At 41.6% G+C, this 26,707-nt stretch overlaps 1 pseudogene; it reads left to right on the forward strand.

Moving 5' to 3' along the window:
* The window catches only part of Rpl32-ps7 (ribosomal protein L32, pseudogene 7), a 97,828-nt pseudogene extending 72,137 nt beyond the window's left edge, over positions 1-25,691 (forward strand).
* Positions 25,692-26,707: the final 1,016 nt, after the last annotated feature.

A 26,707-nucleotide genomic window follows, 5' to 3' on the forward strand; every position in this document is an offset into this window, starting at 1 on the left:
TGAGGGGAGAATAAGCCTATATATTCAACATAGAACCAGGCAGGGCTATGACTGCAACACCACATTATACATTAAGACGTTTTGCCAGAGTCTGTGCTGCATACTCGCCAGGAAAGGGACAACAATATCTGAGAATAGGTTTGGTGTGCATATCTGACTATCAATCATTTCACCGCATGCAACAACATATGTGGCTGAAACTGTCACTCAGTTTCCTGCCTAGTATATGCCAGGAAAGGGTTCAACTCCCAGTTCAGTAGAATGAGAAAGTAAATAAGAGATACTTTAAAGGTTGAATGTACACAATGTAATTAAAGGATGCTGACTCAGAGACTTAGCTCCATGCTAACCATAGCTTTGTAGGTGTCATTGTGCCCCTTCTGCCTTGGTTGTGGCTTCAACCAAACAAAATGGTTGGGATCCCATGACCACAGAGGTCTCCTTCAGCCTTCTCATTCTGTGTTGCTTGAGTTTTAATTCTGAAAGTACCATATAATAAATCTAAATAAATTATACACACACACACACGCACATACAAGCAGATGGACAGACAGACATGAATAAGATTTTATTTATTCAGGTAGTCCTCTTTATGTACTTTCTTTAATGCCTATTGAAATGAGAAATTAATATCACGATGTCTAAAATATCAGCAAAATTATTCTGAGGCTGAAAGTTCTCTTTCTACAAATGTTAGGAATACAGAAAAGAGAAAATGCAATTTGATCTCTAAATCCTGGTAGACAGTAGTTGGAGTTGATCACTTTGAAAGTTCACCCTTGGCCAATTAGCTGTAGCTAGTATGTTTAGAAAAGGCATTCTTGGCCACAAATTTCTCTTAAAATAATGTACAAAAAAGTCAAATAATTTAAATCAAATTATGAATTGTTTATTAAAATGTGACTTTTTCTGATTAAAAGTAGGTAGATTGAAGCATACCTTTTTCTACCTTAACTTGCCAGTTTCGAAACCATTATTCGATTGTGTTTGAACAATGAGGCTCAGTGCTGATCATGGAGGTGCAGTACTCCTCCCCTATTACCAATCTCCAGCTCCCCCCTTCTAAATTATATCCTACTCCTAGGTGATCTCTCGTAATTAACAATCATGAAGATTATCATGGCACATTTATGAATTTTAAAAAGTGTCCTTCTGAAAATTGACCAAGAAAATGACATTGTTCTTTACCATAAAATCAAAGGTTGTCCAGTCCCCTTCACATGCTGACCTCCCAGAGTCAAACCAATTACTAGCCAATTTTTGATAATGAGCAGTCATATAATCATAAGATTGGAAGGGACCTTGGGAGGGCACATGACTCACCCTTCCATACCAGTGTGTGATGGAGTAAAGTAGTCTTAGAAAGCAATTCTGTATGTCTTTCCTTGGCATTTTTAAAGCATGTATCTACCATGCCCTGACCTGTGATCCACAGAGGTAACTTGTGTGGTGGTGAGTCTTCATCAGCTCTATCCTCTTCCTAGTCTCCCTCCCTCCCTCTCCTGGTGCCTCTCCAATCATCCTCTCCAATGAACTTGGCACTGGAATCCTTTTCTCCAGGTTCATTCCAGGTTTAATCCTTTAGGAGGTTCTGTTTGTCCTCTCTAACAAAAGCAGAAGTGATCACCTGAATGAAGGACATGTCCAATTGGTCAAATTAATACATACTATTATGCTAAGCTAGATCTCTTACTTGGTATACTGTCAACACAAGATAGAATATCCCAAGGGCAGGCACCAATCCCTGACACTATTACTGATGGTACTATGTGCTTTCAGACAGGACCATAGCCTAGCTGTCTTCTGAGAGGCTCTCCCCAACAGCTGACTGACACAGATACAGATACAGATACCCACAGCCAAATATTGGATAGAGGTTGTCAACCCCTATGGAAGAGTTATGGGAAAGAGTGAAGGCCCTGAAGGGGTTGGCAACCCCACAGAAAGACCAGTAGTGTCAACTACCCTGTTCCTCTGGGAGCTCACAGAGGATGAACCATCAGTCAAAGAGAATACACAGTCTGGTCCAAGTCTAACCCCTCTCCCACCCCATCCATGGCACATGGCACATATGTAGCTAAGGGACGCTTTATCTGGTCTCAGTGGGAAATAATGTGCCTAATCCTGCATAAGCTTCATGTACCAGCATTGGGGGATACACTCTCTGAGGGGAGAGGGGAAACTCTGTGAGAGGGGACCAGGAAGGGGGCAATACTTGGGATGTAATTAAATAAATAAACTAATAAAAAAGATAGAAACCAGCATACCATTCATGCTGAATGCTTCTATTTTATGTAGTAGCTCTACTGTGTTTGAATAATAATCATTGTTTAATTTTCATAACGATGATAAAGATATCTAAAATGATAACTATGTTTATTACTCTCATCTACAATGCAGTTGCTTTATCCAGAAACAGAAGAAATCTGATCTTAATAACATTTCTCATATTTTCAAACTACTTTATGGGAAAGTTTTTAGTATACTTGTCCAAGAGTTGGAATTTTACTCCTGTTCCGTATTTTCATTGATATAGATAAATATAAGATGTGGAAAAATCAGGGTTAAATCTTTTGTCTTAGTTGGAGTTCTGATTGCTGTGAGGAGATACCATGACCAAGACAACTCTTATAAGGAGATGGCTTACTGTTTCAGAGGTTCAGTCCATTATCATCATGCCAGGAAGTATGGCAGCATGCAGTCAGACACAGAGCTGGAGTTCCCAAGAGTTCTACATCTTCATCTAAAGGAAGACAGGAGCAGACTGTGATTCAGGCACCTAGATGGAGGGTCTCACAGCCCTCCCCCACAGTGACATACTTCAACAAGACCACACCTCACAATAGTACAACTCTTTGGACCTAGCATATTCATAGCACCACATCTATGGTTGATGCAGTTTGTTTAATAGAATACCAAGGAATAAAAAAATGAATTTGCTCAGTTAATTGAAGTTAACAAGTATCTAGGGCTGATGGCAAGTCCAGATTCCATGCAGAACCAGACTATGCTGGATGAGGAGTCATGTTAGGGACTGGGCACACTTCTGCTCTGCCTCACTCTCCATTCTCTACTCCAAAAATTACATCTGGAAATGTCAAAGCATGAGTGACCAGTGAAATATTTTGTCACCCACCTATTGCAGTTTTTCTCCCTGTATTCTCTCCCTTTCTTCCTCCCTCCCCCATCAGACCCTGCCTGCTCCTATCCAGATGATATGAAAACCCCGTGTAGAGGAAATTTCCTGGAACCTATGAGGGTGACCCTAGCAAGGAGTCATTAAGAGGATACGGAGCCTGAACCAACCATCTACTGTAACCAGATTAGAGACCCAGTGGTAGGACTGAGGCATCGACCCAGTCACAAGCTCTATGATGCACGAACTGCCCTGCCTGCAGGATGCTCTGGGTCAATGGTGGCTCAGAGCTCGTGAGAATGGCCACCCGAAGGTTGATCTGAATTAACGACCATGCCAAAAGAGGTAGCTGAGGCTTAACACTGCCCAGGCGGTCAGTATCTACAAACTGGAGAGCTCAGACACCAAACATAACTGACAATAAAGTCAGAGAAATGATTCCTAAAGATACTCTGCTATGCTCATAAATTGGCGCCTAGCACAATCACCATCAGAGAGGCTTCCTCCGGATGTTGATAGGGGACGATGCAGAGACCCATAGCCAAACATTGTGTAATGCTTGGAGAGCTCTAAAGAGAAGGGGGAGGTAGAATGTTGGAGGCAGAAGGGTCAAAGACACCAAGAAAATCCAGCATACAGAACCAGAGCCCTAAGCAAGGTTCATAGGGACTCACAGAGACTGAAGCTATAACCAGTGAGCTTGCACAGCTGGCTCTGCTGAGCCTTCTGCCTACGCACTGTGGTTATTTAGGTTGGGGTTTTTGTTGGGATCCAAACAGTGGGAGTGGAGGTTTCTTTGACTCTTTTGATTGCTCTTGAAACCTTTTTCCTCTGACCAGGTGGCTTCCTCCAGCTTTGATAGGAGGGTTTATGTCCAGTCTTATGCCATCTTGTTATGTTGCGTTTGGTTGATATCACTAGACAGGCTGGTGTTTTCTGAAGGGTAACAGAGGAGCAGTGTATCTGGGGAAAAGGAGATAGAAGATGTGGAGGAGGAGATGGATAGGAGACACTAGTCAAGATGTATTAATTGAGAGAATAATAAATTTGAGAAAGAAAAAGGCTATTTTCAATATAAAGAATGTCGATGAATATGCACACATATGTCAAACAATATTTAATAAGAAAATGTTTTGTTGGAATTCCCCCTAAGGAGTATAAAACTTTGGCAATACAAATATAAAACTACGATTTCTTTTCCAAATCTTCTTTCTTTTCATTATTTTATGAGAACGGTGAATAAATAACAGAACCCAACATCCTTGCCCCTTTTCAGTGTTAAGATTTTATACTGGCATGAAAGATGCCCTCCGGCTATGAGAATCCAGTTTTGATTGCATTAATTTCAAAGAGACTAGCTACTGCTACCGGAGCTATTCCAGCAGAACATCAAAAGAGTGGTGGTTTATGGGGCACAAAGACCATTTAGGCATTTTCTCAATTATACTTCTTAGCGTCTGAGGTTCAAGATAGGCTTATCTCTGTTATCTAGCAAGCATTCAGACCTACCTCCTTGTCACTCACCCTGGGATATGAGCCTTTTCTCATTGTTTTAGCATCTAATGTTAGGAAGAAGTTTGACTTCACCATGACTTTTGTGACCCTGCAGATTTCTTGAGTTGTTCCCAAGGTTTGTCGAGCATCCAGGTTTAACTCCAAGTTTATTTTTCAGTGTTCCTATACTGAAGTCTCACCAGTCATGATTGGCTTTGGGATTACATATGCCAGGGGTATCCATGATCTGTAAGAATGGATTAGAACCAGAGTATCCTCACAAATCCTCCTTCATCTTCGGATTACAGCGAAAATAATATTGATGACAGATACCAGTTATCACTCACAGGCAACAGCAGCTTTGCTGGATTCCTCCTAATCGCGTGAAAGATTGATTCCCACAGTCCTGACTTCAGAGATGGCTAAGGGTGTGTTCAGAATTCCCAGGCAACTCCTCCGTGATCAGGTAGACAGGTAACCATGAAGTCGGAGTTTAAATACAAGGAAGTTCTATACCTATGGTAATACTTACACAGTAACTAACCATGTGACCATACATTGTGGCCAGGGATTAAACACTTAAGAATATGTAAGTGAGGATGTGAATCATGGAAAGTTTGGCAGTCTTGACACTTTTAGAACTCATTGCATCTGACCTGGGAAAATGCCAGCCATTGTCTCACCACATAACAACTTTGACACAAGGTAAAAGGCAGACATATCTTGGTGTGGGATGGAGACATTTTATTTGAGAGCACAGTCTAGGACCACAGGAACTAGACATTACATTGACCCATCATAGGTGTATGGTGTAGGAACAGACACAGCAGGCTGGATGTAGAAGTGTTTCAGCCTACAGTGGGAGGATGTTTTGCAGTTCTTCATGGACAATAACAATGGTCTATATAGCTTGGCGAGCATCCCCCTTCTTCTTTTCTTTTGTAGAATATATAGTTGCATAAAGAAAACTTTGAAACTTCTTATAACTGTGATTCATTCTTGTTATTGTTCCTCAACCTCAAAGGGAGGAAAAAGGCAGACTGGCTTTCTGAAGGGTTTATTGTTTTGGTATCACCATCTGGGAGGGACTGTGAACCTCATAGAAAGCACAGTCATGGAGATTTTCCATGCTGGGGTTGATTGAGCTTGCCTATCTGGCTAGAGCCAACTTATTCTGTGGGCAATGTGTGTGAATCCCAAGACATTTGGGTTTTGTTGATCTGATAAGTACCAGTCCACTTCTGGCTCTCCTGCACACCTGCTGACTCCCTGGTGTTAGCTTCCTGCTGCTCTGTCCATCTGTTAAGAATTTATTTACAAAATACACTAAAATGCAAACCACACTGGAATGGGATTTAGCTAGCTTCCCTCGGCCTAGGAAGTGGCATCCTGCCAGAACACAATTTCCAATTGTTGCAGAGCTTGGGTACAAGAAATTGAAAGGTTCCAGGGACTCTTATTCCAATTTGGAATCCCTCAGGCAAAATGGAAAGAAATAGTCTTATTTCTAGACAGTGTAGGTAATGCTTATATTACACAAAGGTACAGAGTTTATTTCCGGGGCTGACTGAGGCAAGAGAACAAAACTGGGAATGAAGAACACCCAGTTCTCACACATGGATCTCCCACTGCAACTTCATAAGATTTTATTCAGAGCTTTATTTTTGTGAACATTGCATCTGAGTGACTCTAAAGAAGGAAGGTTTTTAATTTGAAAGCACGCATTCACATACATCCATGTCCATGCGAGACATGTGGAAGTAGACACGAGCCGCAGAGTATTTATTTTCTAAGATAAGTGTTGCCGTGGAGCCAGGGCATGGAATGGGGACTACTCACAGATAACATATAAAGTCATCCAGGGTAGGACAGTGACGGTAAATAATGGTAATTATAACCAGTCAAGCCATTTCAGGAATTCCTGAGAGAAAAGTCAGGATTTTTATGGGAGTAAACGGAAGCAGGAAAATAAATCTATGTTGCTTTGCTTATTTTTATATCGCTCTAAGGCAGTGTGCATGTAGAGAAGCAGTTGGATGTTTAACTTATAGTAGTTAGAAACACAAAGCCAGTGGACGTTTTTAGAGACTTGATCTTGAGGTCAGTGCTACTCTAGCTGACCATGAGAAGGGTCTTGGCTGAGTCTAATAGGGGAACTGGATTCTTAGGCTTTCCACTTCTGTAGCTGTCAAAAATTAATAAAATTTGAGCTTGGTAGTGCATAAAATGTTTGTCACCCAATTGCCTGTGACTAATATGCTCATTGTACATAAACTTTTGTTAAACATATTTATTGACTAACATGAGGTAAGTCACTCAGTATTTGCGAGCGGAGACACTGTCCTGTGGGCCATACGTCCATGGTAGGATGAAAGTTTTTGAGGTTGAGCATTCAATCATCTATATCAACATTCATTATAACAAAACGCCTCAGCCAAGATAAACACAAGAAGCAGAAAAGTATTGTTGACAGTCCTGAATTCTGGAAAGTTGAGGTCTAGTCCTAGAAGTCTATAACTCTAGGAGAAACTACACCTCTTCTTCAAGTATGGAACAAAGTCCTTTCTAAGGTTTTGAATATATTTCATGGTCATGAAACACTTATGACAGAACCATGTCCCCAGTGGTCCACATCTGGATACTACTGCAAGGGATTGAGGATAATGAAAACGTGACATCTATACACCATGATTTTTTCAGTTGGAAATAAAAAGAAAATAATGAAATCATGAGGTCTTCAGGGTAATGGATATATATAGAACAAATTACACAGAGTGAAGTCACACAGACCCAGAAAGACAGAGACAAATGCTAGGGACTTGGGATTTGAAACATGGGGGCGGGGTTGCGGAGACTCTCTCTACTCCCACTGTGCTAGAGGAGTCTAGTGCATGCAGTGCCTCCGTTCTCATCTGCTCGTTTTAAGAACTAGAACTTTGCAAACCCTGTCAGCTCCTACAGACCTCATAGGAAGAACAACTATATCGACCAACCAGATGCCCCAGAGCTCCCAGAGACTAAACCACCAACAAAAGAGTACACATGGAGGGACCCATGGTTCCAGATGCATATATAGCAGAAGACAGCCTTGCCTGGCATCAGTGGGAGGAGAGGCCTTTAGTCCTGTGAAGGCTCGATGACCCAGTGTAGGGGAATGTCAGGGTAGGGAGGCAGGAGGAAGTGGCTGGGTGGGTGAGGGAGCACCCCCATAGAAGCAGGGGGCAGAGGGATGGGATAGTGGGCTTCCACAAGGGAAACCGAGAAAGTGGATAACATTTGAAACATTTGAACTGTAAATAAATAAAATATCCAATAAAAAATAGTTCCGGGGGAGAAAGAAAACAACTACAGCATTGTAGGCTGTCCTTCAGTAGCTGAAGCTTATGCAAATCATTGCTGTGCTGTGAGATCTGTAGAAAGTCACAGAAACTTAATGTGAGTGGATTTCCACAAGTAAAATAAGGAGTAATTAATGATCATAGTAAAATTTAAATATGTGTCTCTGTGACATATATATATATATATATATATATATATATATAGAGAGAGAGAGAGAGAGAGATGTTTTGATAGCAAAGCAGACATACTAATGATTCTTCATACTCTGCTTCACTTTTTTCCTGTTTGTCTCTGACTCCACCTCTATCTGTATCTGTCTGTCTGTCCATTGGTCTGCCCCCCCCCCACACACACACACCAGGATAGTTTAGATTACCTGTCTGTGTAGCATCAGGTATAGTGATGGCGGAGCCTACACTTCACCGATCTGTCTTAACCTGAAGGAATGGAATAGAAGTCAGGACTAGTCCTCCCACGCTTGCTGTACTTCCTGTCACTTTTCTGCCTTTCTGTAACTCTTCCTTGTTGTTGCAACTAATGTCTCCCACCTGGATATTGGACCTCACTCATTTCCGAGCAGTACTGGCCATGGGTAAGTGACCCATTGGGAACATTGGCACTTTTTTTTTTTTGGTTCTTTTTTTCGGAGCTGGGGACCGAACCCAGGGCCTTGCGCTTCCTAGGTAAGCGCTCTACCACTGAGCTAAATCCCCAGCCCCAACATTGGCACTTTTACCAGTGGGGATGGCAAGTGATTTCGCTGCCTTTGAGCTGATTCTGTCCCAGGCACCTGCAGCCTCTTAAAATTGCAGGTTACCCTCTGTCTCTTTCTGCACCTGAGAAAATCCACGTTGCCAAAGTCATTTAACACCACACCTGTTTGATTACTGAACAATTTGCTTAAGAAGTTTGTTTAAAATGTTATCCATGTTATCAGCCCCTTCCTTTTCCCCTTGCGGCCTCGCTCATCAGCTTCTCGTCATGTCAACCTTAGCTTTTTACCAGATTCAGAAAGGCAGTGCCCAATTCCCCCTGACTCTGTGTTCCTGTCTTCCCCTGTAATACTGGCTGGGATTAGACACCCTCTAGCGCTGTGCTTACTCTGGGCTTTGACCACTCTCCTGATCTGAATGGAGTGAGGAATCCAGACAAGGCCGTACATGTGGTCTGAATCTTCCTGACACAGTTCAGTGCCTACTTCCACACATCTTCTGAGTTCATCCTCCAAACTCAATAGAACTCTTTAGCTCTTGTAGCCACATGCAACAACTCAGCCTTCTCTGTGTCCTCTGGGACCAGCTTTGTGAAACACTCTATTATAAGGCAAGTCTCTGCCTCCCAAGTTTCTGGAGTTCCATTATAAATCAGGCTTTATATGACTTTGGGTTTTATTTTATTTACTTGATGTGTGTGTGTGTGTGTGTGTGTGTGTGTGTGTGTGTGTGCAAACATGGCTGTCAAAGAACATTTTTGTGATTTCATTGTTTTCTACCATGCCATGGGTATTGGGAATTGAACTTAGGACCAAAGCCTTGGCAGTAAGCATTTGTACCTACTGAGGCATCTCATCAACCCATAACTGAACACATACTTTAATCAGTGATGCTATGTCTATGTGACCAAAATCCATTTTCTCTGAGAGCCATTTTTCTTTGTTTCTGTGCCTTGTATCTTGCTCAGGCCTATTTAATGTGTGTTTGTATGTGTGCACGTGCGTGCGCATGGTTAAAATGGAAACGGGGTTTGCAAAGACTTTAAAATCAGCTTTGAGTGTTGAGTTGACAACCTATGACTGCTGGGGCCAGCTTGTCTCTCCCATCAGACCATGGAATAACACCAGACCATGTTGAGCTGAGAATCTTTGTCTTCTAAAGGCCAGCTTGCATTTCTCATCATAGGCAGTGAAACAATGCCAGGCAGTCAGACATTTCTGCCAAAGATCAACAGAATCGCTCTTTAGGAGTCTCTGTCAGTAAACAGATGAGCAAGAACACCAACATGAAACTTGCTTGCATCGAAGCTGCACCATTGCATAGAGAGAGGGAGAATTCAACCATGACCCTCTTAACTCTTCAATCTCTGCATCTGTCCACAGACGCAATAGCCGCCAAGCATTTTCGAGAGAGTTTTATTACATGTGGTTTCGGGAATCAGCTCTGATAGAACTACACTTTCGTATTTGTTCATGGCGACCTGTAGTGATGTGTTATTAGTGTCCTGTTGAGGAATGAGATGTTCTTCTGTAGATGGGACAAAAGAAGGCAAACATGACAAGTCAAAAGTGGGGAGGACATCGCTCTCCAAGTGGCAGACTCACGATGGTTGTATCTGTCCATGACCCTGAGAATTCATCAGAAGTTTCAGTCTGTGATTCAGGGGCAAGTTACGGGGACAGATACAGACGAAAAAAATCTATGGTAATTGTGTTTTCCCCTTGCTTACCTTATGAAGGAGACCTGGTTGTGCTAAATAACCTGCTGCTGACATGGCTCAAGTCTCTGTGTAGGAAGGGATCTGCTAAATGCAGATATCAAGGAAGGCGCTACGGCAGGAGAACTAATCTATTCCATTAATGTAGTGTAACCTAGCTGTTCACTGGGTTGCCACACTTTCACCCAACATCCTGTTGCTTTGGAACTCTTGGATTCCTAATGGAAGTGATGGGGAGGGGTGTATCAGTAGAGAACAGTAAAATGTAAAAGGAACATGAGAAGAGATGTTGACATGTCTATTCGTGTGGTAGCGCTTAGTGCTGGCGGGGACAGTGATGTCAGTAATCCAGACTCCTTTAGGCACCAACACATGGGCACACAGCACATCTTACTCTGTTTCACGTAGCCTTCCTATTATGAGAACTTCTTCGGTACTGAGAGATCATGTATCAAAAAATTCAAAGTCCGACGAGACATTCAGGTGCTCAGGAAACCTTGGCCTCCAACATGGCCACACTTTAGTTCTTTGTCTCTCCTCCTCAGGTCTCTCAGTGGACACTAAAGGATGTTTAGAACACGTTTAGTTTTGGAAACTTATTGGCCAAGTTAATTTACTCTTTACCCACCTAAGCTGTATCTTCTTGGAGCTTGCTCACTGTGTCATAAACACAGTGGAGCACAGTGAAAGAAACCTTTCATTGCTCCTGGACTGAGGGATGTTAACTGTCCTTTTTACTTAGGCCTTCTTATAAACTTAGCCTTAGTTAGAGGAAGGAAACGAAACAATAAAATTGGGCCTAAAACTACTGTTACTCCTGAAGAGATTTTTCTTGCTTCATTATTTATTGATTGACTGACATTTGTATTGGACTTTTTTTATTTATTTACGTTTCACATGTTATCTCCTTTCCAAGTTTCCCACCCATAACCCCCATATCCTATCTCCCTCCCCCCCTTCTTCTATGAGAGTGATCCCCAACCCATCCACCCACCCCTTCCCGTCTCCCACCCTGATATTCCCCTGCACTGCGGAGGTCCAGCCTTGGCAGGATTGAGGGCTTCTCCTCCCATTGGTGCCCAACAAGGACATCCTCTGCTACGTATGCAGCTGGAGCCATTGGTCTGTCCATGTGTACTCTTTGGATGGTGGTTTAGTTCCTGGGAGCTCTGGTTGGTTGGTATTGCATATGCAGTTGCAAACCCCTTCAGCTCCTTCACATTTCCTTGAGTGTATACAACACTTTTTGATTGCTCTCAATCCCTAATTCTTCCTGTTTCCTCTATACTCCTTTATACCCATCCCTCTACTCACGCAAAGTCTGCTTCACACAAAGTCCGCGTTCTATATTCATGTGCTTCTGTTTTCTTTGGAGGCTCAGTGAATTTAACCAAAGCCATGGATTTAGAACTCCCTCTTGGACTCTGATAGTCTCATCAGAGGTTACACAACTAATGGCAAGGACCCTCCAATTTCTATGCTAATCTAGTTTAATAGTCCTCTATTAAACTATGGGCAAAGTCTCTTGAGCTGCTCCCCTCTCTATGATTGGCTACTGACAGCTTCATTCCTGTGCAGGTTGAGTGTAGGTGTTTGCAATTGCACTGAGTTAATAACTGGAATGGCTGCTTCGTGTCCAAGGTGTTTGCAGCCATTTTTCCTAGCATCAGAGTTTTCCATTTATTCTTCATCCACCCTCTTTTTGCTCCTGTGCCTCAGAGGTGGTGGCACAAATGTCTTTATCACTGAGACTCTATGGCAGAGAGCTTATATTGGAGAGTAGAAAATTGCCAAGAAACATACACTGAATGAGCTCTTGGATCTTTTGTGTCTGTTTGAGCAAAACATCTTCAAGGCCACTTCCTGTCTTCTCTACTAGAAAAAAAAAAAAGCAGAACACCAGGAGGCAACTGCATGCCGTTATAATTCTGGGAACCACACCAGAAGAATTTTCATGTGGGCATTGGCAGTTCATCATCAGCATTTGGCCCCCACACAGTTGCCTCCCTACATTTGCTGCCCAGTGTGGAAAGGCCCTGTCAACATGTTATTTCTTTATAAATTCATTATTCCTTATTAGTAATTCTATGTAAGGCAGAATTGTAAGCCACTCTCTGAGTCATCTCCTGTGTATGCTAGAAATATATATGTTAATAGAATTTGGTTTGTTTTTCTCTTGTTAATATGGCTTTTGCTGCAGAGTTTCCAGCTGTGAGTTTAGGAAGGGAGAGGGGCCAGTTATGCTTGCTTCCCCTTCAGGATACACATATTAGGAAAATGTAACTTGAAATTGTCATTATTTTATGATTAAATTTTATGTTCTTATAAAGATAGATTTACCATGGGAGAATACAACTTCCTTAATAAAAAGAGACTGACATAAAGTCTCTAAAATTGAAAGAAAACTATTCCCAGAAACAACAGAGAACTCAACAGAATATATCTTTAATATTAAAATGTCAGAGTGAAGGGAAATCAGATTAAATGTGTAATAAGAATTACTTATAAAATTATTGGAAACATCTGCAACCAATGTTTGTTATTCATGTGACAGAAAATGTTTGGTTTTCAATGTTCAGAAAGTGGCATGGCATTGGGCATGCCTCTGTGTGAAAGTTAAACAATTCAGCCTTGCTGTTCTGTGTGTGGAGAGTGAAGGACAGAGCTCATTCAGTGTAAGGCAGGGTTTGCCCTACAAGAACCCTGTGCATGACTCAGTCCTAGAAGAGTTCCAGACCCACGTTGCAAAGTTTTGTTTATAAATTTAGCATAGTAATGGATTAACATTAACCAATAGTAAGCAGAAAGATTAATCATAGACTGCAATCAATTCATGTAATCATAATTTCTCAGAGCAACTTATTTCTCTGTCCAGCCCCTAAATGACTGGAGGGAACTCAGACGCTGTTACATAATGATGCAACATGTCATACCATGACAGGTCAGATCTGATGGCTAGGATATCCCCAATATGCCCAGTGCTCAAATGGTTTATGCTACATGGAGATGTAGGGTGAAGGACTGATTCAAACTCCAATGTGGCAGGGTGGAATGACAGGAGACTCAAAAGCCTACTATATTTAAAATTACAGAATGCTTATTTATAGAAGTTTCTACTTCATGGCTTTAGAACTCAGTTGGCTGCAGATGACAGGGACCACAGAAAGTCTATTCATGAAGGACAATGACTAATATACTCTTATCTTGAGACACACAATCACAGATGTAAAACAAAACAAAAACAAAATGAAAAAAACACTGTCCTGTTAGTTGCAAAGCTGTGCAGCTCATATCATGAAAAGTTCATTTCATGACTGAGAGGCAGAGGCAGACAGAGAGGGAAGGACAGAGCAAGGTGACCTCTTCAAAGACACACATACAACCAGTCCTCACTCCTACAAACCCATTTGGGAAGAGCCAATCAAGCAACAAGATCAGCAATGATGCTGGCACCTCAGTACCCAATCTCTGGTGAGTGACTGAAATCACCAGCTGAGACCAATTCCTTCTACTACGTGAGCCTTAGGAGCCACTTCACACACACACTGTCTAACAGAGGGCAAGCACAATACCACTGAGCTGACCCAGTGAGGCCCACAAACCTCCTTTCTACCTTACTACTTCCTGTTTATCTTTTTTGTTAATACCTTGATCTATTGTAGGATATTTTGGACCATTATGGATAGTAGTTTTGATTTAGATCAGTAGTTGGCATGCTGGGAAACTCTTAGGCACACCCATTGTAGCACCCTGAGAATTGCAAGGGCACTACAGCCATTAAGGACTTCATTTAAGATAAGTTCTTCAATGGTTTCCCAGTCTCTTGCTTCAGCAAAACTCCATTCTTGACTGACTTCTGGGCTTTCACAGATGTTTCTAATAGCTTTCTTTAAAAAGTGTAGCCCTGACTCTTCTTGCTTCATTTCTATGATTATTCTAATGCTTCCCCTAGATAATGCGGGTGAGAATTTGTGGCAAAAAAAGGTCATAATTAGGAATGGGTGAAAAGGTTAAAGAATAACATCTCTGTGAACCACTGTATCTTCTTGGTAGTACTTTGGCTGTTTATTTGGCTTTTTCACAGTAGACATTGGGTGAGTTATATGCACACCTTCAAAGAGGAGCATTGAGACAAGAGACTTCTTGGCTAAGACTGTGTATTCTGAGACCAAGCATTGGCTGAATAGTGGATTTCAGCAGAGAACTCTGACCAGAGAACTGTGAAGGAGGAAGAAGAATGATGATCCTAAAATAGCAAACCAAACCATCCAAATCAAAAATTTCCCCTTTGGCTAACACACACACACACACACACACACACACACACACGCACACGCACACGCACACGCACACGCACACGCACACGCACACATGCATGCACATGCACACATGCATACGCACACACACATGTGCTCACATGAGCAAGTGTGTATGTGTGTGTGCGTGTGTATGTGTGTGTGTGTGTGTGTACTTTTAACACAGTTTTGCCTTATCAAGTCTTTTCTCCACATTCACTGTGATCACCACTCCCCAATTTTATTTGTTTGTTTTATTTAGTTAAAGTCATGTGATCCTGAAAAAAGAGACAGCAAAGTGTCTCAGGAGGTGAGGGAGCCTCTAAACCTGATGTGTAAATTTCATCTACAGGAGCCAACGGTGGAATGATCTGACTCAAATAAGTTAGCATCTTACTGTCATTCAGGGACAACGGCAATGCTCACATGTACATATGCACACATATGCACACAAACATACAAACGTACACACTCACACGGTGCAAAAGATACTGAAAAATATATTTAAGACCAGTAACTCTTCATGTTTCTTTTTAGAGACATGATGCCTTTGATAATGTCAGTGAAACCACTAAGATACCTTGAAATTCTTCTTACTGTTGTAAGCGCACAATATCTCTACACACGCCCAATACTTATGTAGCATATTAAATTTTTAAAATTTAAATTATTTTACTTATTCACATTCCAGTCTATGTCCCTCCCTCATTCCCCTCCCACATTTCATCATCCCATTCCTCCATCTCTTGGCTCTGAGAGGTGCTGCTCCCATCAGATCTCTCCCTTCCCTGGGGCCTCAAGGGTGTTGAGGATTAAGTGCATCCTTTCCCAGTGAAGCCTGACCAGATAGACCCATTTTTGTCTTCATCCCTGTTACCTTGCCTGCACCCCTCCCTGTCCTACGGAAATCCTTTATACTAAAAGAGGCCTTCTATTCTCATTTTTGGAAGAAGGACTGAAACCTTAAGTGTTGAAAATAAAAGTGGCGGAATGGTTTTGATCATACTTTAGTGAGGTACTAAGCTACTTCTCAGAGTAGACACCTGGAGACGGTAAAATAAATGTGTGGTAACTGCCAGTTACCACTGTAACAACAGAGCCAAAGGTAGATGTTTTTTAATGTTACAGTCACAGAGTCCGAATGTGTCTCACACGCAGATGAAAGGAGGTTTGCATTTCATGTAAGAGATAATATACTTAGGACACATGCACTGCTGATAATAAATTTGTGAAATTTATCACAGGGGCACTCAAGCCTGCTATGTCCTACTAAATATAACTTTAAAGTAACGTTAATTCGGAAGTGTAGGGACATACACATCATCTGTCCATAATTTGATAGTCTGTGATATGTGTAACCAATTGTTCTTATTTACATTAATTTGCATTGTGAAAAGCAATTTTACAGTTTCAGTCAGACTTAATAGGCAATTTGCTGCCGAGTGCCTAATGGCATAGTTACTTAAGCCTGCCCCAGGGGGGCTTTCCAGAACTGATATGAGACTAAACCTTTTAAATGTTCAATTGAATGTCTTAAAAAGTCAGAAAGTCTTCAGCTATTAAACCTGCTTTACATTCGCCTTGCCGTGTTGACGGTGGCGACGGCGAACTGCCTCTCATCCAGAGACGGCTTCTCTCTGTAGGCAGAGGCTTCCCTTCTGAGAAATACCTTAACCCTAGATGAGGTATTTCTCCAAAATATTAATAATTAATATGAGCTGCAGATAGCTCATAAGTGTAGGTTTCTTTCACCAGGCTTAAAACATTTTTACTTAAATAAGACATCAGTTAACAGATCTACAATTAAGTTTCCCTCCAAGAGTCCAGAAATAAAAGCTCAGAAAGCCCTTCTGAGACTTCAGCTCCGTGTTTTCAAGGGTTTAGTTATCCTTACATCTTCTTTTCCAGTTGTTAACTCTCTATTTTCCTGGAGCTAGCACGTTTCTTGACACTCAGTGGCCATTCAGTATATATTAACGGAATTTTGAGTTTCTGAGACTTACAACAGGCAGGACATACCAAGGACCACCGTGAAGAGTAAAACCTGCTAAGTATCCATGGTACTCGGCCTCGTGACAACAAACCGGTTACACCAGTGGTTTGTGCTCAGTGGAAGTTCCTCTTCACTTGAGGAGAGAGACTTGCCTCTGCCTTCTCAGTTGACTTGCCAGGATCTTGAGAACTATGGGGAACTATAACTTCAGGGATGGCAGATCTTTCTGTAAAGAGTAAAAGGGGACATCAAAAGCAATTCTGGTACCACATGGCTTATAGCTGTACAGGAAACAGGCATTATCGTTTCCAAAACAAAACTCGCATGTGGTCTGGATGGCTCCATTGCTTTTGTGTGCAGCAGTAAAACAGTCTCTACTGGATAGGGGAGGGCATTCCAAGTCCTAGCACTCTTTGCAGGAAAGGATGTCAACATGCCCCACAGGACAGAAGCCACATTATCTGGTCTATGTTCCTGTCTGCTCCATGTAGGAACAGGGGAAGGTGTTGTCCTTGGGCTTGGTTCTGATGGTACAGATTCCTGGGAAAGTGGATCATTTCAGACTGTAATGGAGAGAGCTGCTTTAGCTGCTTAGGTGTTTTCCTCTCAAAGTAACACATGAGATCACGGTGGACAAAACTGTCCTAGATTCCATAATGCCACACATGCAGAATTGAATGTATAGAATGCAAAGAACTGAGTTGAGAGGGACAGCAGTCTAGCAAGACTGACACTCTGTTCCTGAAGCATATGATCTTAAAAGTCACTTTCCTTGTAAGAGAGGGGAGAGGAGGAGAGGAAGGGGATCAGGGGAAATGGCCAACAAGAGAGGGTGATGTAGCTGAATACGTTCAAATGCATTCTATGATGGGAAATGTCATAATGGAATCAATCGTTATGGATAATAACTATATGCATTGCATATAATATGGAAAAACCCTTAAATGATCCATTTTTATGGAAAGTCCAGGCCTGGTCTGTGGCATATGTGCATCTGTTCCATTGTTCCATGGAAGAAAGAAATCAGGCATTAACCACAGAAATGCAGACCACTGAAAATGTCATACCTTTCTACCACTTAGCACCTTGTTCTTTGCTTGTTAAATGACTTAAAGAGAGGAGATTAAAGGGTGGGTTTTCCTCACTCCTAGCACCAGAACACACATACTCTGTGTCCTCAGGTATCCACGGACCTTCAGGTTAGCAGGTCACGTTTATAACGTCAGGGTAAAGATGTGGTCTGCAATGGCTCCTCAGCTTACCTCATGAATAATTCTGGGATATGACTGGACTTTAACAGAGGTGATTGACTTGTACTGCGGTAGACTTTTATGAGCAATCCCTTACCTGTTTTTGGCAGCTTAAATTCATTAAATTGGAACATATTAAGGCATCTGTGTGTCTACCCTTAAATTTTTAAAATACGGATGATGATTAATCAAGAAAGTATGAATAAAGAGGTCAATACATTCAGAACAGAACTCACAGAAGTGAGTCCTTGTTTGCACACAGAAGTGAAGGAGAAGTAACTAATGCCTCAAATGCACACAATGCAGAAACTTGGCTTTGAGACTGCTCACCAATCAGCCAGGGAACATGAATGGCAGTCTAGAGGATCTGAGATGAGCATCAACCATCCATTACCACTGCAGCTCCAGAGCCATCGGGGATCACGACCTCTGCCTCATTCTCCTTGGCAGATGTTTAGAAAGCCCCTCCTACTTTATTTTGTCCTTTCTTCTGTCATTTCCCCCTTGCTTCCTTTTCTTTTACATTTAATTTCCATTTCTTTTTCCTTCCATTCATTTCTATTCTCAATCTTTACTATTTTATTTTTGGTGAGGCAGGGTCTTATTTCTTATCATGTAGTCCAGGTTAACCTCAAACTCTCAATGCTCCTGCCACAGCCTCGAGTGCTAAGATTATGCAGGTATAAGCTGCTGCACTTGGTGGGATCTTTGATAGCGAATAAGGTGGCTGTTCTTGTTTCCAGACCAGCAGTGACACCCAGAGGTTCAGATAGAAGTTCCCTACTTCATGCTTTTCTGGGTGATGTCCTGAATGACTTCCTTACGAGGGATCTGAGTTCATGAGCTTGTTCTTATCTGGTGGAGAATGTTCCTAGAGAAGCACATAACACAGAATATTGAACACAGGTCAACTCTATGCTTTCACTCAAGACAAAGGGATATTATGAAGAAAGAAGAATAATTTAAGTCCAAACTCAATTAATGATCAGAAATAATAGATTTTTTTCCCCAGTAACAAAAACAGAAGCCACCAATCTATTTACAAAAAATCATTTTCAAATTAGTTGCCTTAATGAAATCAAACTTCTCTGGATCTCTCTCCCTCGGTATGCACCTAAACGTTCTAGCCATCAGCAGAAACACCTTAAGAAGTTCTTAGAAGTAGATTTCCCTTGGACTTCCTCCTCAGTTTTCAGAACATGAATTTCCTTTGAACAAGATTCATATAGGACCTGCATGCCCAGCAAAGTTCGCCGCTCTTGGTGTCACCTGCCTTGCTTTAACAGGCAAAATACTCTGATTGTTAAAGCTCAAGCTATAGCCTGGTCATGATCAGCAGCCCAAGCAGCTGGAGCCCAGATGTTCTTGGCTTTATACCCAGTAATGACATCCGTAGAACTCCTTCGTGTTCCATCAGCTGGGTCCTAAAGGGACTAGAGAGACAAGTTAATTCACAGAAACATAAGCCAGGGCTCTGTTCCTCCAGCCAGCCAAGACACTGTTCCAGAGGTCAGACAATGGGCGACTGGTAGATTTCAAGCAACTATGACCACCTGGCAGGAAAACCTCCACGGTGACGGAAACACATGCCACAGGGTCTCTCTAGCAGAGGCGTTCTGCACAGGGCAGTGCTTGTCTCGCCGGCTAAGCCTATTTCCGTGTTTCAGGAAGAGAACGGGTGGATCTCAGTGTGCTGTACAGCTAACTCACCCTCTCTGCTGACTGACTGGGAGCAGAGGGGGATTGCTTGCCTCAAATGCCTTAATAGAATGAAATGGAACAGAATGTCACTCCTCTTTTTAAAACACCGATACCCTCAGAGAGATATAAATCTAATATTTTGACATATTGAAATTAATAGCTACAACTGTCATTTGCATATCGCTATTTCATGTCCTGGGACCTTTTAAACAGCTCAGAGTTTTTCCTGCATAAGATTGGAATGGGAGGAAATAGGATTTGGGAAATGGATGAGGCCGCCTGTGTGCGTTAATGCTTTGCACAACAGGGTGGGAGCATTAACATATAGAAAACAGTTTTGCACAACTTACTCATTTTTTATATTTTATCCCACAGGCTTTCAGCAAAGGGCATTAAACAGATACAGGGGAAAATCATTAGAGGACAATAAATAATGAATCAGGGTCACAAAACATGGGTTCTCTAATATATTTAAAAACATGGCTCTGCAATATATTTAATGCTAACATTTGGGAATGTAATGGGGTAAAAGGGCAATTTTATCCTTCAGCTCTGGGTAACCACTAGGAAAAGATTGTAAGAGTATTAATGGGCCCATAACAGACACATTGCTTTAAACTGTAACAAACACTTCCGATTCTGTATCTGGATTGGTCTATGATTGTTTTCTCTATAAAGAAAACACTTTGATTGTACCCTGCCCATTTCATTGTGGCCACTTTATGAGATGTCACATGATTAACTCCCTTAACCTGTCACAAAAGGTTTAGGCACGAGAATGTGCTATAGAATCGACATTATATGTAGGGAAGTGATAGAAGCATTGATTAAATGGAAGAATTTTGACTTGTGCAACTAAAAATTTTGGTACTGTACCTAACCTTCTAATTCTCTACCGTCTGCTTTGAGAAGCTACTGACATATGGTTATTCAGGGCGTCACAAGGAGGGACATGTAGAGGACCCAGGCGTCGTGCATAGGAAGCATCAAGTAACACAACAGCCTTACTACCTCCACTGCGCACGCATACATTCTTCAGGGCACTTAGGTGATACACAGGCATTAATTGGCTAGTTGGCTTTAGCATGCTGTCAATTAATCTTTAAAACCATTAAGGCCTGGCATGGCACTGGAGGAAAGCAATCACAGCAACCTTTCAAACTGGGAAACAAAGATTATTCTGCTAATTAGTATCTTCTCTTCGCTAAAAGCCACAGAAGTGTGTGCAGGGACAACTTTTAACAATTTTCCAAGGGCTTCCCTTTGTAATTTTACACATTTCCCGTCTCTTTTATATTTCTGTGTGCTTTGATCTTGTCTTAAATCTCATTTTAAGTTTTCACTGCAATGCATGCCCCGCTTTCGACTGAAAGGGAGTTAATGATCATTAGAGGGTTTTACTGAAAAGGATTTCGACACTAAGGTTTTTGTAAACAGCTTATAGTTTTTAATGGAAATCTATGGAGGGGTCTTGGGAGAGGACAAGCAATTTCAAATGTGTCCTACTCTTCAGAGGACCTTAGTTCAGCTCCTAGATCTCAAGTCAGATGACTCACAGCAGCCTGTAACTCTGGCTCCAGGGTTTTGACACCCTCTTCCAGGCTCTCTGGGCAATTGAATACAAGTAATATACACTCACACAGATACACACATACACCTAAGTAAAACTAAATTGATATGTGAGATGCTATATTTGCATCTCTACTTAAAGACTTTGAACGTTCATTTCATGTTCATTTTACATATAGGGAAAATGAAAAGTCAGGTGTGTGCAGCCACTGACACCCTTGTAATTTCTAGCTGAGGATATGAGACAAATAATTATTTAGCTCTCAGTAGAAGAAGTGTGTTGGTGGTAAGGGATGAGGTACCATGGGATGTGTGGCTAATATCGGCAGAGAATGTTTCCTGAGGAAATAGGTTTGCCAAAAGTTTGATATATGTTTGGGGACTGACTATGGAAAGAACTGTTTGAGTGAATGGAGTGGGGGCACCAATTAACTACATCATTACCCAGAGTGTCACACAGAGCCTCAGGCATTGGAGGTTTTCATATTAGAAGGAAGACCAATTAGCCTATAGCTGCCATGTCATATAAGTCAATCCAATCTCATGAATGCTTGCAGATTCCCTGTTAAAGGTGACACCTAGGGGGAAATGCCACCTCATCAGATCTCAGAGGACATAATCTAAGGACCGCAGACTGCAAAGTTTCAAGATTAGAAGACAGCCAATCTGATATATCAGTTTAAAGGGGTGAAATGATGCCCTGGTCCCTGGTGACACTGTTTTTTGTCTACATGGATGTCCCAGGACAAGGCTATCATATCTGTAAACTGAGTGAAGACCATTCAGGTGCCCATTAAGTCAACAGGACCCAGAGCGTGGCTCATTCTTCCCCTCCTTCTTCAACTGGGTCTCTGAATTTCTGGCTCTCCGGGCCTTGAACTCAGAATCCACCACTCTTGTGAATTCCACAGGTACTTGGTTTGCAGAGAGCCTATAGTATCCACCTAGGGATCAATTTCCAAAATATTCAAATGTCTTTTGGTTCTGTTTCTCCACAGAATGATGACAGGAAGTTGCACATTTGTCTGATGCTACACAGACACCCCATAATTTCCACTTGTATTCTACAGATCTCTCTCTTCTCAGCATATACAGATCACCAGTTAGCATAATAGTTCAAATTAAAAGTGGTTCTCTTTTCCATGAAGGCAAAAGGTATACATAGTAAAAAGAATATGTCACAGGAAGTAACCCACTTGAGACACATGTTGCCTTTGTACATATGAAGCAAAGAAAAAGACTGATGTACTAATCAGTCATCAATGACCCTAGTAAAATATATATTCTGTGTTCACAATTAGAAAGGTGAACTCTTTAGGAGCAGAGGCCCAGAATCCTGTGTTGAAATCAGGTCACTAAGTAAGACCCATTGCCCACATAAGCATTCGTTGATCTGGTCTGGAACTAACAGATGCTAAGGAAGCCGTTTAATGCCTGACACCTTAGGAGCAGCATCTGGTAGCTCTGTGTCCATATGCACAGTGCCTGTCTTGGACCATATTCCCACAGAGTGGGATTTATTTTAAAAAAGACAGCTATTTAATCCTAAAGACACATGTCAGATAATAGGGATTACAAAAGTACCCCATCCCCAATAATGGATATCTCAAAATTAAAATTATTGATCTTCTTGGACTTGATCTGTTCTGCCTTTCTTGTGGTTGTTTAAGACATGGGGGAGAAGCAATGTCTGGACTTCCTTCTGAGATTCTGTGGGGACAAGTCTGAAGAAAATGATGAAATAAAGTTTTCTCAAATACTTGCAGAGAAAATAAGGTACTATATGATTAAAAGACCTTATCCAGGAATGTAATTCATATTGAAATGGAACCATAAAAGAAAATCGATTTGTGATAACAAAAATTCTAGGAGAAACAAGTCAAACAAATACAAAAGTGCAACAAAGTAGATCTTGGGTTATTTTATACCAGCCATAAAGACTTACTCTTCATGGTAATGCAGAGATAATCTTTTAAAATTGTCCAATGCAGTTCCTGCAGGATTCAAGATTCTTTTCTTCTCTCTTTATATCTCCTGGAGAGAACCAGAATCATTTAAGTGAAGTCGATGCACACGAGGAGCTCAATGGTAAGTCTGAAGCGGTTTAAGAATTGCAGGTTAAAGATACAAAAGCAACCCAAAATAGTTACCTCTCATGTGTACAGTGAAACGCGTAGAAACATAGGACTGGTGTGTGCTCCTGAGATGATGCCGTCTGCCTTGGTTAAAGAGATTGACCTGATGAGGAAATTCCATCTTCAGACCTCGACTGTTGGCAGCTTCCTCGATTTTCTTTAGAAGATGGACTTGCAGTTATTTTTAAAACTTTGTACAGGCCGTCAACTACCTATGACAGACTGATTGTAGACAGAGCCTCTATTGTTTTTCTCTGACTTTGAAGTTCCTAGATGGCAAAGGGGACAATCCACCCACTCCTAAATGGTCGCTCACCTTGACACTTACTTTGGATAATAAGACTCAGGCATGGCAGCATGACTGTGATGATGTGCTGACAATGACAGTGTCAACTCCGTGGGAAGGATTGCGGGATTCATGATTCCTCTTTGTTTTCAACATAGTGACCCCCCCCCCATCCCAACCCATCTTTAACTAAAGGGAAAACACATCAACAACCAGGAGAACTGAGAGGTCAACTCCAAGTCATTAGCAAAAGTTAGTGACTCTTGTTTTATGTTAATGGCATTGGCTTTGTATGCTATATAGTGATGAATAACATATCTTGTCAAATAAACTAAGAGAAGCAAACACGGATTCATAAGAGAGACCGGAATGGAAGCTACTTGGTCACTGGACTTTGGAAAAGCCCTGTGTGGTATAGGCAGTTCCAGCTATGGCTATAACCAGATCCTCATCCACCCTGTCAACCTCTTCATTGTCAATTATACCACACCGAGGCCTTAGACTCCTGTCTCAAAGTATTATCTTTCCAAGGAAGAAATTCATTTCACAACAAGGCTTTGCATAATTTTCTCTATCAGGATACCTTTTAATGACTAAGTGTCATTAAATGCCATGCTGCTGGCAGGTGTGAGAAGAGATAGTATGAGCAGAAGTGATCTCTTGGGATTTTTGTCACACTGCCTGGAAAAGCGTGCCCTACGCATCTCTGGAATCAGTCAACTGGCTTGGGGATCTAATCCTCCAGCCAGCGTGCTTTGAAGTCATACTTCTCTTACTGCTGGAGCAGATTTAGGGGTGTCTCATCTTAAAGGGAGCATGGGTTTTTATTCTGTTACCCAGAACAGCACTGTTCAGTGGGCGGGTAGGCCCCACTCATTGTTTTGGCTAGAGTCCAGAGGAAAAGATAATCCTCCATTCCGTTAGGTCCTGTGGCTCATTTCAGCCAAAGGTGGAATCAGTTCAATTATCTGTGGTGATGGAGGGGAAACAAGACCTAACTTACAACAGCATTACTGGGTTGTTTTGATAAGTACAGAGGCAATCTTCTAAAAGGATTTTTTAAAAGTCACCTACACAGTGCCCGGAGGACTCTGAACTGCTTTCTAGGTTGTCCAAGGAGTCCAGAAAGTATGTTATTTAAGACAAACTGTAAAATAGTATTTATTGGAAGGGCACAGGATAGTTAGCAGGTCTTAACTACCATGTGTCAGATACAATCCCAGAAAAGAGATGCAAGGTTTGCTTTTTCTGCTTCTTCATTGCAAGTGCATAATTTCTTGTAGGCTTTTATGATACCAGTAAGGGCTTTCAAAATCATATATTTATTACATTTAAACACACTTTTGAAGGAAATAAACTTATGGAGAAAGTATTATACATTGCAGTGAGTTCAGCATATTAAAATATTGTGATAGGTTTTAAAATAATTACAATAAAAACTGTAACCCTTCACCAACTCTCAGCAATTTCCATCCTTTGCAAGCTCTCCCTTCCCGTGCTTGGCTGCCTTTGCTGGGAGGTTTTCTGTGCTCAGAGATCCTATTCTGGCTCCTCTCTTTGAGATATTCCTGTGCACACAATGTTGCTTCAGCTCTTTTGACTTTCTAGGGTCTATTACGATCCAATATTCCAATCTTAAAAAAAGTCTTCTGATCTTTCATATTCCTTTTGTTAACTGGGGATCTTAGATTTGCATAACAGAAATACATTACATCATTGGAAATGGCTGCAGAGCATATGAGGAAGACGAGGAAGGCTGGGAGAACTGTGAGGCCATTACGCTGCACTGATGCTGTCAGAGCAGAGGGGGAGCTTGAAAGTGCAGCAGTAGTGGCACAGGCTTTAAGACATTCAACAAGCTTGGTGGAATTTTCCAGCTGGGTCTCACTTTCAGGAAAGCCTGGCACATCACGGAATCTTCTTATAAGTGCTCTGATTCCTCTTCAGGTATTAGTAGCACAGGGCCTTGTGGGAAACATGGCTTCCAGAACAAAGGGATAATGGGCTTAAGCATGAAGCTGCAGAATGGTTGCTCCTTGCCATTCCACACGGTAGGAGAATGAACATGTATGCATTCCTAGTTCGGTCTCTGTACTTTTGAACTCTGTCCTTGTGAGGTGTGTGTGTGTGTGTGTGTGTGTGTGTGTGTGTGTGTGTGTGTGTGTTTGTGTGTGTTTGTGTGTGTGTTTGTGTGTATGTTTGTGTGTGTGTTTGTGTGTATGTTTGTGTGTGTGTATGTGTGTATGTGTGTATGTGTGTGTGTGTATGTGTGCTTTCTGTGCACATGCATGTGTGGGTGCATGCATGTGTATGTGTGTTTTGTTTTCCTTTAAATAGAAGTTAAAAAGGCATAAATAAATGTGGTGTTTGAGTTGATAATTTTACACTAGTTGCTTTTAAATTATGATTTTTATAAAACATGATTTTTATAATTTTAGCATCAAATTGAGTTGTTGTTATAGAATGAGAATACGGGAGACACAGTCATTTTCGAATAAATACGTGTTCTCACACTAGGATGTCTTTTTCCTTCCAGTACCACATGAGAAAGTAGCATGGGTCATGGGTAAGGATCTGGGGCGCTGTGATGGGGTTTAACTTCTACTCTAACTCATGATGTACTAGTGCTCCAGTCGGCACAGCAATGGACTGCATGCAAAAGTAAGGGTTACATGAATGCCCAGAGATTCATTGAGAATCAAATCTATGTGTCCTCACCAGACAGCCCATGGTTTCCTGTCCTTAAATCCTTCCCCATTCTCTGGCACAAGTGTGGTCACATGAAAATTGTGATTCATCCAGCTGGCAGTGTCAGTTTGTAGGGACAGTATGGTAGCCACTCTATATATGATAAATTATTTTATTTTAAGGAAGATGTATTGAATCATTCCTATGTCTTCACTGATTTAAGAGTGTAATTCCGTATCTGTCATGGTTTCTAGTGGTCAAAAATTCAGAAGGAGCAAGGCAGAATTGGTCTGTCTCAACTCTGATGTCTGAAGCAGTGGCTGCAAGAACCAAATGGTGGGTTCAACCTCATTCTACCACAGATGCGGCTGTTAGAATTTGCTGGTGAAAG

Source organism: Rattus norvegicus, chromosome 2 (genome assembly GCF_021556685.1).
Source record: "Rattus norvegicus strain SHRSP/BbbUtx chromosome 2, alternate assembly SHRSP_T2T, whole genome shotgun sequence".
Taxonomy (NCBI): domain Eukaryota; kingdom Metazoa; phylum Chordata; class Mammalia; order Rodentia; family Muridae; genus Rattus; species Rattus norvegicus.